Source organism: Lepisma saccharinum, unplaced genomic scaffold (genome assembly GCF_977018435.1).
Source record: "Lepisma saccharinum unplaced genomic scaffold, izLepSacc3.1 HAP1_SCAFFOLD_2, whole genome shotgun sequence".
NCBI classification, from domain to species: domain Eukaryota; kingdom Metazoa; phylum Arthropoda; class Insecta; order Zygentoma; family Lepismatidae; genus Lepisma; species Lepisma saccharinum.
Window position 1 is genome coordinate 1055878 of NW_028142893.1, and position 17281 is coordinate 1073158.

The following is a 17281-nucleotide window of genomic DNA, read 5'->3' on the forward strand; positions in this document are numbered from 1 at the left end:
CCTCACAAATCACATTACATACATACCTGGCGTTACAAGAGCCCCCCTGCCTCCCAAGAGGTTTGGTTAGCACGCAATAGATCAGTATGCTAGAAAAAAAATAGAAAGGGAGGTAGAATCGATTATATTTGCCAGTCGAATAATTCTCGTCGAATCCTATCCAACAAACCTAAAATCGTCATCCTAGCTCAATTAAAAGCAAAGAAAACCAATGTCTTGGAAAACGTCTTAAGATATTTGTCTCAAGAAAAATTTTCTTGACAGGCCGGAATTGACAAACCGGAAGTCGACTTTCTTAAAGATTAAGATATTTGTCTTAAGACGTTTTCCAAGACGCTAAGAAGCAACTAGTCAGTGTTGCCAACTCCTATTGGTAGGTTAGTTTCGCCTGTGAAATATCACATGGTAAAATTTTCTTGGGGTGGGTTGGCAACACTGCGGCTCACTTAATGTTGCAGAACCGGGCACACTGTACTACTCTTGATGTTGGTGAACCCCCATCGTAAAAGGTTATGGCGAGAGCCCAGTAGGTTGGCAACCTTGAGCGCACCACTTTCACGTTTGCCTTAATATATTTTCCGTTAAGGCTGCAAAAAAAGCACCACTTTCTGTTGCAGAACTGTCTTTTTGCCCCTACTCTTGGAGAATGAACCGATGAGTTAAAGGAGATCATATAATAGAATTTATATCTACAGGACCAAAGAGCTATGCATATACAACAGCTAAAGGTAAAGTCGTTTGTAAAATCAAAGGATTTACTTTAAACTACGCAAACTCTCAAAAACTAAACATGAACGAAATGATAAGAATTTTAAGAAACGAAATTGATGATATTACTTTAGAATATAATCAAATTACAAAGAGTAGAAAAACGCACACATTGGTTAACAAAACAATTCAAAAGAAATTTAAATTGGAATACGATAAATGGGTTATCTTACAAGAACAAGATAATATTATAGACACTATTCCATATGGTTACTAGGCGAGACTGCTTTGTATCTGTCAACTAGTTTCTTCAAAAGTAATATCCAGATCAGATAAGTCAATATCAAATGGAGAGTCATACCATTCCTTTAATTTGTTTATGATATATTGTAATAATCTGAAGATCATATAATATTTTTCTTATAAATGACACACAATTACCTAGACGCTGAAGCAGTGAAATATATGCTTAATATGTCATTGGAGTATATCAAGATGAATGATTTAGAAATAGGTAAACAGTATGAAATTACTAATGGAGAAATTGTAAATACAATGCGTGGTCTAAAAGCACGCGTAACATTAGATAACAAATACAGGTTATTTTTAATAGATTGTTATAGCAAAACTTTAATGAATTGATGCAAGAACTTGTTGATAATAAATATAAAATTATATATAAAGGAAAAAATGAACTCTTTGATAAGCAGACAAAGCATGACATTGAATTTGTTTATTTTTATACACGTAAATACACGATGACATCAAATACTATTGTATTAGAACTAACAGATAATATCTTTTAAAAAAATAATATCGCTTATAAAATTACTGGTGGATATGAATATATTGATGAAGACAATATAACTAATGTAGGGAGTATAATTGTTTTAAATCCGTCAGACCTAGCAACATTTGAAAGTGAGATCATCTCAGAAATTGAGAAACATTCAATAAAATATGAAGGACGAGAATATCCTTGTTGTGATTGTAAGCATAATATAGTTAGTTATATCTTTAACACCAACACGCATTATTATCGGATAGATTTCGTTGACTGTGAAAATGTAACTAATGGATGTAAGTGTGAGTGTGGCTCCTGCAAAAAAGAAATCAATATTGAATTTGAAATAAGTTATTCCGGTAGTGATTCTAATTAAATAATTTTACATAAATAATGCCGTCAGCTACTATACCCGAAACTATATTACAATATGAAGAAGATGGGGAAATAAAAAAGTTAATAGTTCCACCAGGTGATTACAATGTGAAAACTCTTGAAAAATATATCAATTCGCAATCTCCGTTTAGCTCAAATAATATTAAAATTAAAAAAAACATAAGAGAGATGATATATTTGTAATTAGATCGCCATTTAGACTATTTCTAAAACAAAATAGTTCAATTGGAGATATACTTGGATTTAATGATGTATTAGAGTTGTAATTATTTTTCATTACCCCGGCAAATTACCGGGTCTTATACAATGGGAAGTTTCACAATTTTGACATTTTCAGCAATTTTGTTATAAAATTATATTTTTTGCAATTTGATAATTTAAGCAGTTTTGGGCCTATATCAGGCATGTTTTTGAAAGTGGGGGTCATGTACTCTAGAAAGTGAAGAAAAAAAGGACAGAAACTTTACCTTGTTTTTTAAGCATTTTTACCATCAGATTTTGGGCGATTTTTGTCCTATATCAGGCATGTTTTTTAAAGTGGGGTCAAGTAACCCCTATAGTAGTGTAAAATCAATCGGAGTTAATCTACGCAGATTTATCATTCATGGCTATTTCTGAATGAGGAAGCATACCGTCACAAAATTCTTGTTTTCGGTTTTTCACCTTTAAGATGCAATAACGAGGAATGTACTTGCCTTCTGCACTGAAACAAGCAACCAAAGATATCGTCTCTTCCCTTTCACTAGATGTAAGGGTACTAACATTTTTTTTTATCCTTTACTAGCAATAACATTTCCTGATTTGTTGTTTCATTATAGGCCAGTCACATCTACGTTGAAGATGTGCCCGGGCTTATTGATGAGCTCATGTTCAATTAAAATATTTTCTAACAAGTCAAACTATTTTGAAACAAACTCTTTGTTCATCCCAAGAGCCCTATTGTCAGGGATACTTTCTGATTTTCGTATTGATAAGTCAGAATTTCGAGCTAAGAACGATTTCAAACAATCATAGCCAGCTTTTTGACTCTCCAAATCAAAATTATGTTTGATGTTCAATTGGTGGAAAGCCATAGATCGAACAGAATCTCGTGATGGTGTAAAGCAATGCGCTTGTAATTTCTTGATGTCAAGCACTATTTTCCGTTCGTTTTCTTCCCCGAATATGGACGATGGACCGAGACGACCCGTAGAAACATCCTTTGTTTTTAATCTCCTTTTAAGAGTGATTTTGGGAATATTAAAATACCTTGCAGCCTCGTTGATCGCCATGCGCTTATGTATTGATTGCATCAGTGGCCTTCACCAAATCATTTCCACGCCAGTGTCCTCTAGTAGAATCCAGCTTCCTTTTGTAGGTGGATGGCATGTTTCTGAAACAAAGAGAAACGCTATTAGTATTCGTGTATATTAAGAATAATCTTACTTTGTTTTATGTATGTGTCAGTGTGTTTTCTGAACATACAATATACAGAAAGCTACAATAAAATAACACGCACACACACATTATCAAACACATACGCACACACAGAGATATACATCCGCACGGGAGGCACCCCAAATAGACAGATTATATTACTAAAAAAAACCACCTTATATCGATTGGATTGCCGAATTAACAGTCTCAAAAATATAAAGTTATCAATAATTTGCCGAAAACTGACTTTTTAATCACACACGAAATGGTCCATATCTCCCGTGGCAACGTGGTCCAACTCTACCGAATGTCTGGCAGAGATGGACCAGGCAGCCATGTTGGTTCTGTTGGTGTAAGCAGCGCTAGGACACCGGAAAACAATTCACTAACCTCATTTTCACTTTCTGTGAGACACTGGTTCAAAAACATTATCAGACAACGCGTGCAATACCATTGCGTGTAAATAATGAAAAAACTTTGACCTACCTGATTTCAATTGAGAAGGTATCTTCACTACAATAATTGCTCAACGACGAAACAAACAGCTCAGAATGTCACTAACATCCGCCATTACTAGGCAACACTGCTACCGTTGCAATCTAGCGGCCAGTTTCAGAAATAACGAGCTGGTTCATCTCACCCTCCGGTCCATCTCTCCCGGAATTACCATATATATATATATATATATATATATATATATAAGAAAAAATAATAATCGTGGCTAATTTTAATGGGGGTTTACTTGATTGAGTTGGCGTTGCAAGTTCAATTTATGCACAGGAAGATTAATCGGGACTGCACCTACAGTTTAAGTGGGATCAGAACCACTGTGTGCCTCCGCTGGGATCCGAAACCGGGAACCCTTGATTACAAGCGGCGACACTACCACTGGGCCATCGGCGAGGCTAGTAATGGTGGCTTTGCTTGCTTGATTGATTTGATTGATTTTACTTCGATTTTCTGCCACTTTTGGCTAATTGCGAAGATCAGGATGAGTGGCGATATGATGAAATTGGTGAATGGACACTCACAAACACCCATGCTCAGACCGGAATTCGACCCCGGGACCCCTGACGTCGTATCGCGATGTGCTAACCACTCCGTCACGGGGGCAGCTAATGGGGGTTTGCATTTCCCACTTTTTTGTTTGTTAGGTTACCAATCCAAATTCTCTGACAGACCGACACCGAACAGCGACATATTTATTTTATTTGTGAAACAAGTTTCTACCGATTTCCCGTCATAAACTATTTCTGGAAAGAGTACATTCGAGATTCTATTGTGTTCAAGCTGACAGAGACAAATTTGAAGGTGTACCGCCCCGCATACTTGCATTTAGAGTGTGACCAAATTAAGGAAGGATGAAACGAAACGGACAGACCGTCGGTCAATGAGAATGGGATATATACCAATCTCTTTCCTGTCAGCATTCAGGGCCAGAATCCAGCAGGTCCACTGGGCTCTTTTCCACCCTCTTGTGTTTACAACCGCGGGAGGGTTTTTCTGACATCAAGACAGGCACGTATCCAGGAATTAAATTCGGAGGGGCTGAACACCATTTTTTAATGGGGTATAGATATTGTATGTTTAAGGCAGTGGTGACAATTGGGTTCCAAAATGGGAGGGGGGTGTGTGCAAGGAAAGTTTACTTTATCTTGGTAGAAAAAGCTTAGCATTAAGAGTCCATAGTGGTAGTGTGGAGGCAAAAATATAAGGAGCAACTATCTTCTAAATCGTCGCCACTGTTTAAGGCTGTCATTTTAACCGGAAGGTGAAATCGGAACATTTTTAACCAATTGACCGGTCTGTTTCCATGCACTAACATTTTGTGTCGGAACCATCTGAGTATGTGTGTATGTCCATTTCTTCTCATCAGGCATCAAAACATCTATATGCCAGGAGTGTTTTCATAAAGCTGTTACATGTCATTTTGCCGCCCTGGGCAGTGGCGGCAGATGCCGCTCCCTTTCGACCCACCCCCTTTCATTACGCAGCAACGGGACACTAATTTTATATTATTATAAAAACCTCTCTCTCTCTCTCTCTCCCTCTCTCTTAAAGGTATGTTAAATGTAACAAGTATTAAGAAATATATATATACATACATACATACATACATTTCAAAATTTTGTGTTTTGTCTAACAATTGATTAAATTAAGTACCGAACAGTATCGAAAAGCAATTCTCGAAACATTATACTGAAATGTTAACGGTACTATTATCGTATGAGGGAAACACCTACGAATCATATATTTTGGACTTCTTTACATTGCTAACGTGTTAATTTCAAATGTGGAACATTTCCAAAAGTGAAATAATACATATCAATGATTATTTCTTAAATTTACGAGTACTTACTGTTACTTGTTGTTTCGAATCTGTAACACATTATGGTCGTGATAGCGTACTGGTTTAGGGGGCGTTCTGAGAGTGTCTTGTCGATTTATGCAGTGTTGCAACCTCGTTCACCGGAAAATATCTACTTTCGTGCCCGGATTTGAAATTATGCTAATACGTCGCAAACCATTCACGTTAGCCTCACAAACCATTGACGTTAGCCCCACAAACCATTGGCGTTAGCCCCAAAAACCATTCACGTTAGCCCCAAAAACCATTCACGTTAGCCCCAAAAAACATTTTCCGTAAGGTTAGGTTAGGTTAAGTTAGGTTAGGCAAGCATAGTTAAAAAAAAAAGAATACTCGACACGTCATGTTCTAGTGAAAACACGGTGAGGCTGAAACACTGGCTAGGGGTTGCATCATCTTAACACACGGAACATTGCACTCTCGTGCAGAAAGCAAATGGCGGGAGCAGAAACAGCGTGTCGGACAGAGATTTTCGCAGAAAACAACACTGGATCAAATCTACATTCTGAAACTTCCACAACGCTAAAGAAAATGATTTCCGTAAGTACTTTCTCCTGTAAATTTGAAGGAAATTTGAAGGAATCCGTTTCCCTCATACGATAATGTTACCATGTTAACATTATAATAAGTGTCCTTGCATAGCCCGTTCCAGTCTTCAAACTGCTCCCAACACGGCTTCTGCTTGCTGTTCAATAAAATCTAAATTATGTGCAGTTGAATTTACTGTGCTAGCGTGTCTCACTGCTACACGGAAAATCCTACAGGAGTTTATTTTTCCTGGAGCTCTAAGACTCACCAAACTCCATATGGTACTGACTATCCTCATTATTGCGATGTAAAGAGAAACATGAGTGTCCGTGTTGTGAATAGAAGGGCCAGAAAATCGCATGTTACGGCTTTTGATGTTATCTGTAAAAAGCATAACGAGAGCGAGGTTTTGTCGGGAAAAAACTTGTAGAGGGCGAGGCTTGCAGCATGAAGTTTCGAGGATCCCAGTTCCTAGCACGGTATGAACCAACTAATTCACTTGCCTTCTTAACCCTCGGATGCATGTCACTTTTTTTTTACAACTTTACATATGTGGGGTCAATTTGACCCCAATTCAATTATGCATTAAAATAAGTACAACAGAGTAAATAGTTCAACTAATATGGTTTATTGATCAATAATTTCTCTGAATATAACATAGGAAACAATTAATCTTTTATTATTATTATTTAAGCCCCCCAAATAATAACAATGTATTGACAATTCACTGTTCTACATATTAATGGTAGTTATACTTCGCTCGCAATTATCAGAACTTCAGTTGACCTGAGAAACAGTATTTTAGAGATAACACAATACAGCACTTAATATTATTTTTTCTAGAACAAATAAATTTAAAAAATATATATATAAGGAATAAAAAGAAGAAAGTGCCGGCTTCTCATGGCAATTAAATACACCTCACTCGCATTCTGAGCACACCCCAATCACACTCCTGTGGACCTTGCACACAGGTTTCGCACATCTTCTGCAACGTTCTGTCGTCTTTCTGTCCTCTTGTCTTGTGCAAATCTGGCATCTTACTCTTTTCTTTGAAGATCTATCCTCCAGTCTCTGTGCCTGCCTTACTACGCCGCAAAGTTTCATTGACTCGGTTACTGGTTTCTTCAGGTTCAAGCTTTGGCACCTCCCCTGCATGTGAGGAGAATCAACTCATTCGCCAACTTGATAAAGAACATACAGCGTCTGTGACTGACGCCTGAATTGTAATCAGAATGCTGTGACAAGTAGCATGTGTACGCATTGAGAACGCCTACATTGATTACATTATAAAAGAGGGCCATTGGCCATCGACGTGTCTGTCTTCTGCAGGTGTATGTTTGAACCAGTTTGTCTATGGCGTCCTCTCTACTCTTTGTTTGGTTGTAAAACTTTATGATTTCTGGTTTTTTCTTAGAATCATCATCATCAATGTGTATGTCATGATGCATGGTGCTGAGTAGAATTACATTCTTGTTTTTCTTCGTCACGTAACTTACCAGGGTCTCATTTTCATGGAAGGCGAATTGTGAGGTGCAAGGCTGTCTTGATATTGGTAAGTGCAGGTGGGATTTCACGTCTGTTTTTCTTTACTGTTCCAACAATGGTTACATTTTGTAACAGGAGAGCGTTAGCCAAGTCATGACTTGTGAATAATTGGTCAGTTGTGATATTTCTTCCAGAGTTCCGCAGTGTGTAGCACAGTTTCTTCACGACGTTGCTGACGAGGATCTTTTGAACTGGCTCTCCTGGCTGTCGTACCAAGTAGATTAGACCGTCTTTGGCGTAAAAGTTATCAGCATCGCACAACCAGAAGATCTTGATGCCGTGTTTGGCCGGTTTACTTGGTATGTATTGCACGAACTTGCATCTCCCACGGAAAGGCACTAATTGTTCAATCGTAAGAATGGCGCCGGGTACCATGATTCTGCGACAGTTTTTGATAAAAAGTGTCAGATATATCGAAATACAGCCATGTGATCAGTCTCCAGACGTGCAGCGCCAGTATGTTTGTCATCAGATCAGAGCAGTCTTCTGATGTCTTTGAAACGATTTACTCCAAAAGTTTCTTTGTACTTCAAGTTGGAGAATTTGTTGAGAAAAAGCTCACGAACAGGAACATCCCAACTTCTCTCAGTTGGCCTCATTCCGCGCCAAATACATATGCGCATGTGCACTTTGCAGTGAGTCATGGCAGGGTGGGTGGTTGACCTTGAGATGATTTAGTTTAGTTGGGCCATAATTGATCATAATATGTAGGATCAATTTCCCTTTATGAATGTTTTCCTGCTGTTTTCAGGCTGGGGTCAAAATGACCCCACACATGGAAAGGAGGGGTATTGTTAAAAAAACGTTAAAAATATAATTTAAAATAAATTGTAAGAAATTTATATATACATGTTCCTATAGTTGAAGTAGCATTGTAAGATGTCACAGAAAATCAGAATTATTTGTTCAGATTTTATTATAATACCAGGAAATAAACAGACAGTGGGGTCAAAATGACCCCACACATGCATCCGAGGGTTAAACCCGAAGGTTTAGCAACATAAGCCTTCCATCTCTCACCCTATCTATGAGCAAGATCAATCCAATCAATTTTGTGTCTAATGCTGTGCAAATCACACGGCTGGAAGCTTGCGTGTATCACTCTCACTGTTTCCTTTTTCCGCTAGCTTTTGACCTTGACCATTGATCACGCATTTTTATTGCATGTTTCCCATGTCAGCACAATATATTTTTCTCTTGGATCAATCATGACTATGAGGATGAAAGGTTCAGAAATACAATGTTATTTAACAAGCAGTATATATGTTAAAAGTTCCTAGAGAGGGATGTACTTGACACAAGAATATAATTACCAGAGAATGAGAACGGAGTTCGAACCACCATGTGCTTCCGACAGTTATTAAACCTGGCACCTTTTGATTACAAGACGACAACGCTACCACATCGCCATCGGCAAGGCATAATTACCAGAGAATAACTGCAACCGACACAGCTTTACATATTTTAAAGCGAGTTCATCTGCTTGCTTTAAAAAAAATGCCGAACCTTGTAGTGCACCCTGGAAACCTTGAACTGTTCTTGTTGAAACTAAGTGACACTGCTGTGAAGTAAGTCGCTCGGTGGTTTTTAGTGTTCAGTCACCAAGCCCGTGGTAGCCATTCTAGCATCTTAGAAAGGTAGTTGAGTCGATATTTCACTGGAAATAATGTGTTTTCAATTGTTGGGGGGAAAGCAAGCTTCCAGTTTGTATGAATAAGCTATTTCGTCCACTTCTGTTGGGCCACCCCGCAAAAAGTTGAAAAAACTTCCTTGAAGAGTAAAAAAAAAGTACTCTTTCTTGTCACATTGCTACCAAGCTTTAAACACACGTACGTACATGAATATTATGCATGAGTTGATTTATTTATTTTTTCTTCTCTCTATCTGAAGGCATACGCGCTTCTTTTTCAAGAACCGCAATATTTGTGCCTTTCCTTTTTTTAATCGAATTTAAGGAGGGGTAGAGAGAGAGAGAGAGAGAGAGAGAGAGAGAGAGTACCATGACAAATAGCTACTGAAGTTTCAAGATGCGCCCTGCCATATTCCTGCAGAGTTTTGTGTGTCCCGTCCTAAGTTAGTGTCTCGTACTTGTGTTTTTGTTTTCCAATGTGGACAGGTTAGAAACGAGTGTAGTTGATTGATTGATTGATTGATTGAGTTAAAATTTATGGGTGCGTCGGCACTTAAGGCCATTTCGCACCCTTCTGTGTATACGGGGAAATGTCCTCTTATCTAAAATTCTGACTGAGATTTTAAAAAAAGGGGTGTAGATAGCCCCTTGGGAAAAACTAAAAGTGCAAGGTTGTAAAGAGACCTGCACGAGACAAACACGACACATTAAAAAGTCAGAACAAACTAAAAACCTCCTTACAGACGGTGGAAGAGTCCAGCTCTTCGCAAAAAACTAAAAACATGTGATAAAATACTGCTGTCATCACCCAAGAGGGATGACAAACAGCCGGAAAGGTTAAAAGTCTGCCGGAGGTAAGCAAGATCGACACATTCAACGAGAATGTGTCGGATGCTTAAAATAACATTACAAGCACGACACAACGGAGGGTCCAGCCCTTGCAGTAGGTGACCATGCGTGAGACGGCTGTGTCCTATACGCAGGCGGGTAAGAATAACGTCTTCTCGCCGAGAGGGACGAGACGAGTAACGCCAAGCACCTATATTGGGCTTAACAGAGTGAAGCTTGTTCCCCGTTTCCACATCCCACTCGGTCTGCCAAGTGTCAAGAAGGCGACAACGGAACACATTCTGCAGGTCGCTAGCTGGCAAAAGGTGGACGAGAACGTCGCCATCTGCATCAGCAGACTTGGCGGCAGCATCAGCTGTTTCGTTCCCCTGGATATCCACGTGGCTAGGGACCCAACAGAAGTGTACATCTGTGCTGGAAGATAAGGAGACAAACCGTCTGAATATGCGTTGCGCAACCGGATGCCGGGAATACGGCGAATCCAGAGTCTGCAACACGCTGGTCGAATCGCAGCACACAAGGACTTTCTTCAGACCATTCACGTCTGCAAAGTCCAGTGCCTTTAGAATGGCGTACAACTCTGCCGTAAAGATGGAACAGGCAGGATGTAGCGAGAAACTGGAACTTTGAGAGTCTAGGACGAAGGCGCAACCAACTGATTCGACTGTCTTGGACCCATCCGTGTAAAACACATTAAAATTGGGGTGCTTCGCACGAAGTTCTAAAAACCGTTGCTGGTATACAACCATTGGTGTTTCTGCCTTTGGAAGGGCAGTCAGGCAAAAATCGATAGAAGGTGCAGGAAACTCCCAGGTAGGGAGAGGCGGAATGAGTGGAGAGACGCCAGGAACATCACTGTCAACTACAAGTGCTGACAGGATCTCGTCTGCACGAACACCAAATGGTCTTGTGGCACTAGGGCGGAGCCGATACCTTGCCAGCCTATTCACGTCTGAGATGGTGTGAAATGAGGGATGTGAAGGCATCGAGCGAAGATGGAGGAAGTAGTTCAATACCAGCCGCTGTCTTCGCAGAGACAGCGACGGCTCAGATGCCTCTACGTACAAACTGGCGATAGTGCTGGTCTGAAAAGCACCAGAGCACACACGTATACCAGCATGGTGGACGGTGTCTAGGATGCGAAGTCTAGATGGGCGGGCAGAAGAATACACAACACATCCATAATCAAGCTTCGACCTGATGAGTGCACGATACAATCGAAGCAGTACCGTCCTATCAGCACCCCAGGAAGTATAAGATAAAACACGTAAAAGGTTGAGAACTCGAAGACAAGAGAACTTTAACTGGCGAAGGTGAAGTAGCCATGTTAATTTCTTATCGAAAATGAGGCCCAGGAAGCGGACCTCATTCACGAAGCACAGGGGAGATTTCCCCATGTACAGGTCAGGATCGAAATGACATGTACGCTGACGACAAAAGTGAACACACACGGATTTCTCGGATGAGAAGGTGAAACCTGTTTGGGAGGACCACTCAACCAAACGGTTTATCGTCAGTTGGAGTTGACGAGAAGCTGACGCGAGATTCCGTGAGCGACAAAAGATCGTGAGGTCGTCTACATACAGAAGACCATGTACAGGGGCAACAATGCTCGCCATAACACTGTTCACTGATATGGCAAACAGAGTCACACTTAATACGCTGCCCTGCGGGACACCGTTCTCTTGTTCGTGAAGATCCGAAAAGGAGTTCCCAACACGTACGCGGAAAAAACGATCAGATAAAAAGTTTTTAATAAAGTACGCCATATGGCCACGCACGCCCCAAGAATGGAGCTGCTTTAGGATGCCAAAACGCCACGTTGTGTCATATGCTTTTTGGAGGTCAAAGAAAACTGCAACTAAATGTTCCTTGTTGAGGAATGCATCCTGAATGTGTGTTTCCAGCTGAACCAGATGGTCCAGTGTGGAACGGTTGGAGCGAAAACCACATTGAAAATAACTTATCAAGCAGTTTTCCTCCAAAAACCAGGTGAGGCGCTTGTTGATCATGCGTTCCATCAACTTGCACACACAGCTAGTTAAGGCAATAGGCCTGTAACTCGAGGCTGCGGTGCGTTGTTTACCTGGTTTCAGGATGGAAACAATAATAGCTTCTTTCCAGGAAGTGGGGAAAGAGTCCTCCAACCAAAGCCTGTTGAATACCGCCAAAAGGAAATTTCTTGCTCCAATGGGCAGATGACGAAGCATCTCATAGTGGATCTTGTCCACTCCAGGAGCTGTATTCTTAGAATCTCGAAGTGCCTGATCGAACTCCCGTTCAGTGAATGGAGAGTTGTATGGCTCGGTGTTATGACTTCGAAAACCTAGAGGGCGTCGTTCCTGACGGTCCTTCTCACGGCGGAAAGGTGGTTCATAATTTACAGAGCTAGATGCATCAGAAAACTGCGTGGCCAAGATATTAGCTATGTCTCCGGAATCTGTGTACAACGTCCCATCGTGCTCCAGAGCGCTCAGAGGAGTAGATGCACTCCCCTGGATGCGACGTACTTTGGTCCAAACGGCTTTCGACGAAGCCTGCTTCGTCAGAGAAGACACGTATTGGACCCAGCACGCCTTCTTACTGGCTCGAATGAGCTGACGGGCACGGGCACGTTTAATGCGGAACTGCTCGAGGTTTGCGGCAGTGTGGTTCCTATTAAATCGATCGAGAGCATGATTGCGGTCCTTGATGGCTGCACCGATCTCCGCAGTCCACCAGGGGACTGGGCGTCGCCTCGCAGGTCCACTGGGATGTGGAATGGAGGTGCGTGCAGCATCATGCAGTATTCCACTCCTGACACAAAGACATCTAAGGCGTCGATTGGTGGTAAAGTCCACGCAAGATCGACTTCAAGGTCCACTGCACGCTCGAAGGCTTCCCAGTCGGCCCGACTGAGATTCCAGTGAGGGTGTTGTTCACGTGATTGCTGAAGATGTTCGAAGGTAAGAATGAGAGGGAAGTGATCACTCCCACAGAGATCAGGATGAACGCTCCAAGATGTGGTGGGAGCAAGGCTGGGACTGCAAAAGGACAAGTCCAACGCAGAATATGTGCCAGAGGAAGGACTGAAATATGTGGGAGTCCCATCATTCAGCAACGTTAAATCTGATGCCTCAAGGAATTGATCTACAATTTGACCTCGGGGCTCTGTACGAACGGAGCCCCACAAGCAATGGTAGGAATTAAAATCGCCCAAAAGAACTACAGGAGACGGAAGTTGTTCGAATATAGAAAGGAGGTCCTCAAGAGAGAATCGCTCCTCCCTTGTAATGTAGACACAGCACACAGATATTGGCTGTGGTAGATGGATCCGCACGGCGACAGCTTGGAGGGGGGTGGTGAGAAAGATTGGCGTTGAGTGGATGTTATCTCGAACACCGATTGCAACACCACCGTGTGCACGACGACCCTCAGGAAGCTTGTCGGTGCGGTAAAGCGTGTATCCGTTCAGAATCACTGATTCATTTGGACGAAAATGTGTCTCTTGGAGACATATAATGGCAGGGTCAAATTCAGATATTAGAATTTGCAGTTCCTCGAGATGTGTACGGAAACCGTTAAGGTTCCATTGGAGACAATAAGCCATAGCTGGAGGTAGTGTAGTTACCTTTTAAGGCGTACTCTATTTCTAGGCCCTGTCACCTTGATAAATTCTTCATCCGCGGCTTCGTCCTGTATCATGTCCTCGGGTAAGGACACAGACGGCGAAGGGGATGAAGGAGGAGGAGTGGGGGCGGGTGCTTTGAGCGCCCGCCGGGCAGCTTTCAGCTGCGCCTTAAGTTTCAGGGTGGTGGCTGCCACCCTGACTGGAGAGCTACTGGTCTTCAGGAAGTATTCTTTTGTGTGAACCTGCTTCAACTTCTTCTCAGAAACGAGTGTAGTAAATAAAATAGTGAAATAAGAATCCCTTGGGCCTAATATATACGTTGATAAGCATATTGTTATTATTATCCTGCTGAAAATAATGTTATGATAGCCTAGGTGTTCTCCGTCTCCATTTCAGAGTGGCAAATATTTAACTCTATTAATAATATTAATTGTTGAATTTTATTTTTCAATGTTCAATAAGGTTAGAGAGAACTGTTCTGCATATTCAACGAATTCACTTGAGTAGAGCCAAAATATGCGTTTGAGGCCAACTTCAACTTGGACCCTTGAAAAACCTGTCATTTTAGTGCACGAACTCACTATTTCTCTACGTTTCGCGGCTGTTTTATTGCAGTAACGAACTAAAAGAGAGGAAAAAAGGCTCTGAAAAGTGAGTGTCAAAAACGTACTTTCAGGTACGCATGCTCCAGCGTTGTAACTTTCTAAACATGTCAATGTTTCTATATCGTGAGCTTTGTAAACCTAATGTTGTTTTGCTTCCCTCGTCACCTTTGTAAACCTAATGTTTCCTCTTATTTCGGGAACATTTTTTAGGTTTCCATATCGTGATCTTTGTAAACCCCACAACCTCTCATTTTCTGTATTGCGAGTTGTAAACTCAAGCAAAACAAATATATTTGTTTTTGTATTCCCTGGCACCATGAAACCCTACAGAGAACCTCCGTAAATGCATGCAACATGTATACTAACGGCTCTAGAGTTATTTGATGTTGTATTTTATTTTTGATATGTAGAGTTTATTGTGAGATATGTTTATTATTTTTCTTGATGAAGATGTTACAAATAAAGTTGCATGCTTTTTTTCTAGTGTGTGTGTGCTTGTTGTTCAGCAGCAGTGTCGTCTGAAACAAGAAAGCATTATTTCGTGCTATAGTGCAAATTCTTATTGTAACTGATTATCTCATATTATAGTGCAAAATTTCCATTGTAACTAGTGATTTTTTTTTATTGTAACTGATTATCTTGTGCTATAGTGCAAATTGTTGTGATATAGTGCAAAAACTTCTTATCTTGTGCTTTTTTTTGTCGTGCAACCTGTTAAAACTGCTACGTCACCCTCTCGTTCTTCACGTCATAGATGAAGGACTTGTCTGCATTCAGGATGATGCTGCACACGGTGTCCGCGGGCAGAGTTTCATGGAACTCACAGACGACCTTGATGTTGGTGCGATCGTTGACCACCACCTGCTTCCTCTTCGTCGTGTTGATGATGAACATGGGTCTGTGCGTCTTGAATTCGCTGGGTGTGTAGTACATGTCCACGTTTCCCTCGGTCACCCGCTTGTAAGCGGAGTACGCTTCCTATAGTTTGAGAAAATCATCTTTTGTCATGTCGAGGTTGTAATTCTCGCGCGGGAAAACTTCGTTCCTACCGTTCTTTAGATAAACGTTCTTGATCTTGCAGTCGTCAAATTTACTGGAATCTTTTTCCTGATTGTTTTCCCTCCCGGTCTGAAAGAGCACTACGACGAAATCTGGCATGTCGTACTGTATATTATTGAATTGCGTCGTGACGTCGAAATCCAGGTGACTTCCGGACGCTATTTTCTGCACGCACTGGTAACCGTGAAAGTGAATCGGTGTATGAGGATTTTTCAAGATCTCTGCTTTGTACTTGAGAGCATAATTCATTTCGTATTCCACCACAGACATTCTCAATTCCATGCTCTGTATGACGCACTTGGCAGCTTCTTTTAAAGTGTTGGGCAGTGGCGTACCGTCTGCGTTCAAGTTACTGTATCGCATCAGTGCGTCTTTGTCGTTGGCCACTCTGCGAAATGTGATTCTCAGTCCTCCTTTCCACATGATCTCCTTGTAGTCCGAGAAGAAACTCGGAAGCAGACGCATGGGAAACAGCACCGTGTGACTTTTCGTCGATATTTTCGTCCATGCTTCGAATCTTCCCGCCTGATAGTATGCTGCATCTGTTTTGGATAATTTCAATGTTCCTACTGCTGTTGACGTAATACCTGGATAATCGATTCTGTCGATGACGGTGTTGTGTTTCCTGACTTCGACCTGCGAGAACAGGTAAGGCACGAAGTTATCTACGAGTTTCAAATTTGCTGCGTCTGGGAATGCGTCTCCGCTATCTTTTTTCACCACGTCGAATTGAATGTAAAGGTCCGCTCTGTGAGGATGAACGAACCCGTCGCCTACGTCCACATCGTATTCGATTTCCCGGTTCACTTCGTTGAGATTTGCGAACGTGCGACGGTTCGGAGGGAAAGATTGCAATTCGTAACTTTCAATCTGTTCCATGATGTATGGTTATTTATTATATGTTGATCTCGACGATGGCCGTAGTTGTGGCACCTGCAAAATCCACCACGTCTCCTTTCTCGTTCGTGACCACAGTAGATAGTAAATGTGCATGCCACGCCAATTCTGATTTCTTGACCAAACGACCACAAAAACCTCAAAAACTCACTTTCTCTCCACGTTCCGCGCCTCATTTATTACGCTGACGATGTTTCACGACGCAGAAAAGCAGTGATGAGTGAAAGATGCACTCTCATCCTTCAAGGATGAGTGCACCTTATCGTAATTTTCCAAGTCCCGGGGGGGCCAATGTTTATATATATATCGTGACCTTTTGTAAACCTACCTCTCTCGGGGGAACGATGTGCCACACACACGCGCGCGCGCCTCTCATTATTTCCGTATTGTGACGCAAACAAACAAATAATAATAATTGTTGTTTTTTTAGGATTCCTGGCCCCTATAACCTCGCCAGGGTGCGTGGTGCCCAACCAAAAAAGTAAAAGGTTCTCTAACGGCTGCGGTTATAGATAACCACACCTCTATAGAGTTTCACGTGTTTCTTTTTTTTCTCAAACTTCCATGAAACTCTACAGAGGACCTCCGTAATGCATGCAACGTGTAATAACGACTCTAGTGTTATTTTGATGTTGTAATTTTTTTTGGATATAGAGTTTTATTGTGAGATAGATAAAAATAATTATGTTTATTATAATATTTTCTTGATGAAGATGTAGAATGTATGTGTGTGTTACAAATAAAGTTGCATGATTTTTTTTCTAGTGTGTGTGTATGTGTATGTGTTTTTTTGATGTTTCGACAGCATCTGAAACGATAAAAAAAGAAGAATTTTATTGTTAATTTTCTCATGTAAAAAAACAACAAAAAATTTTGTGCAAAT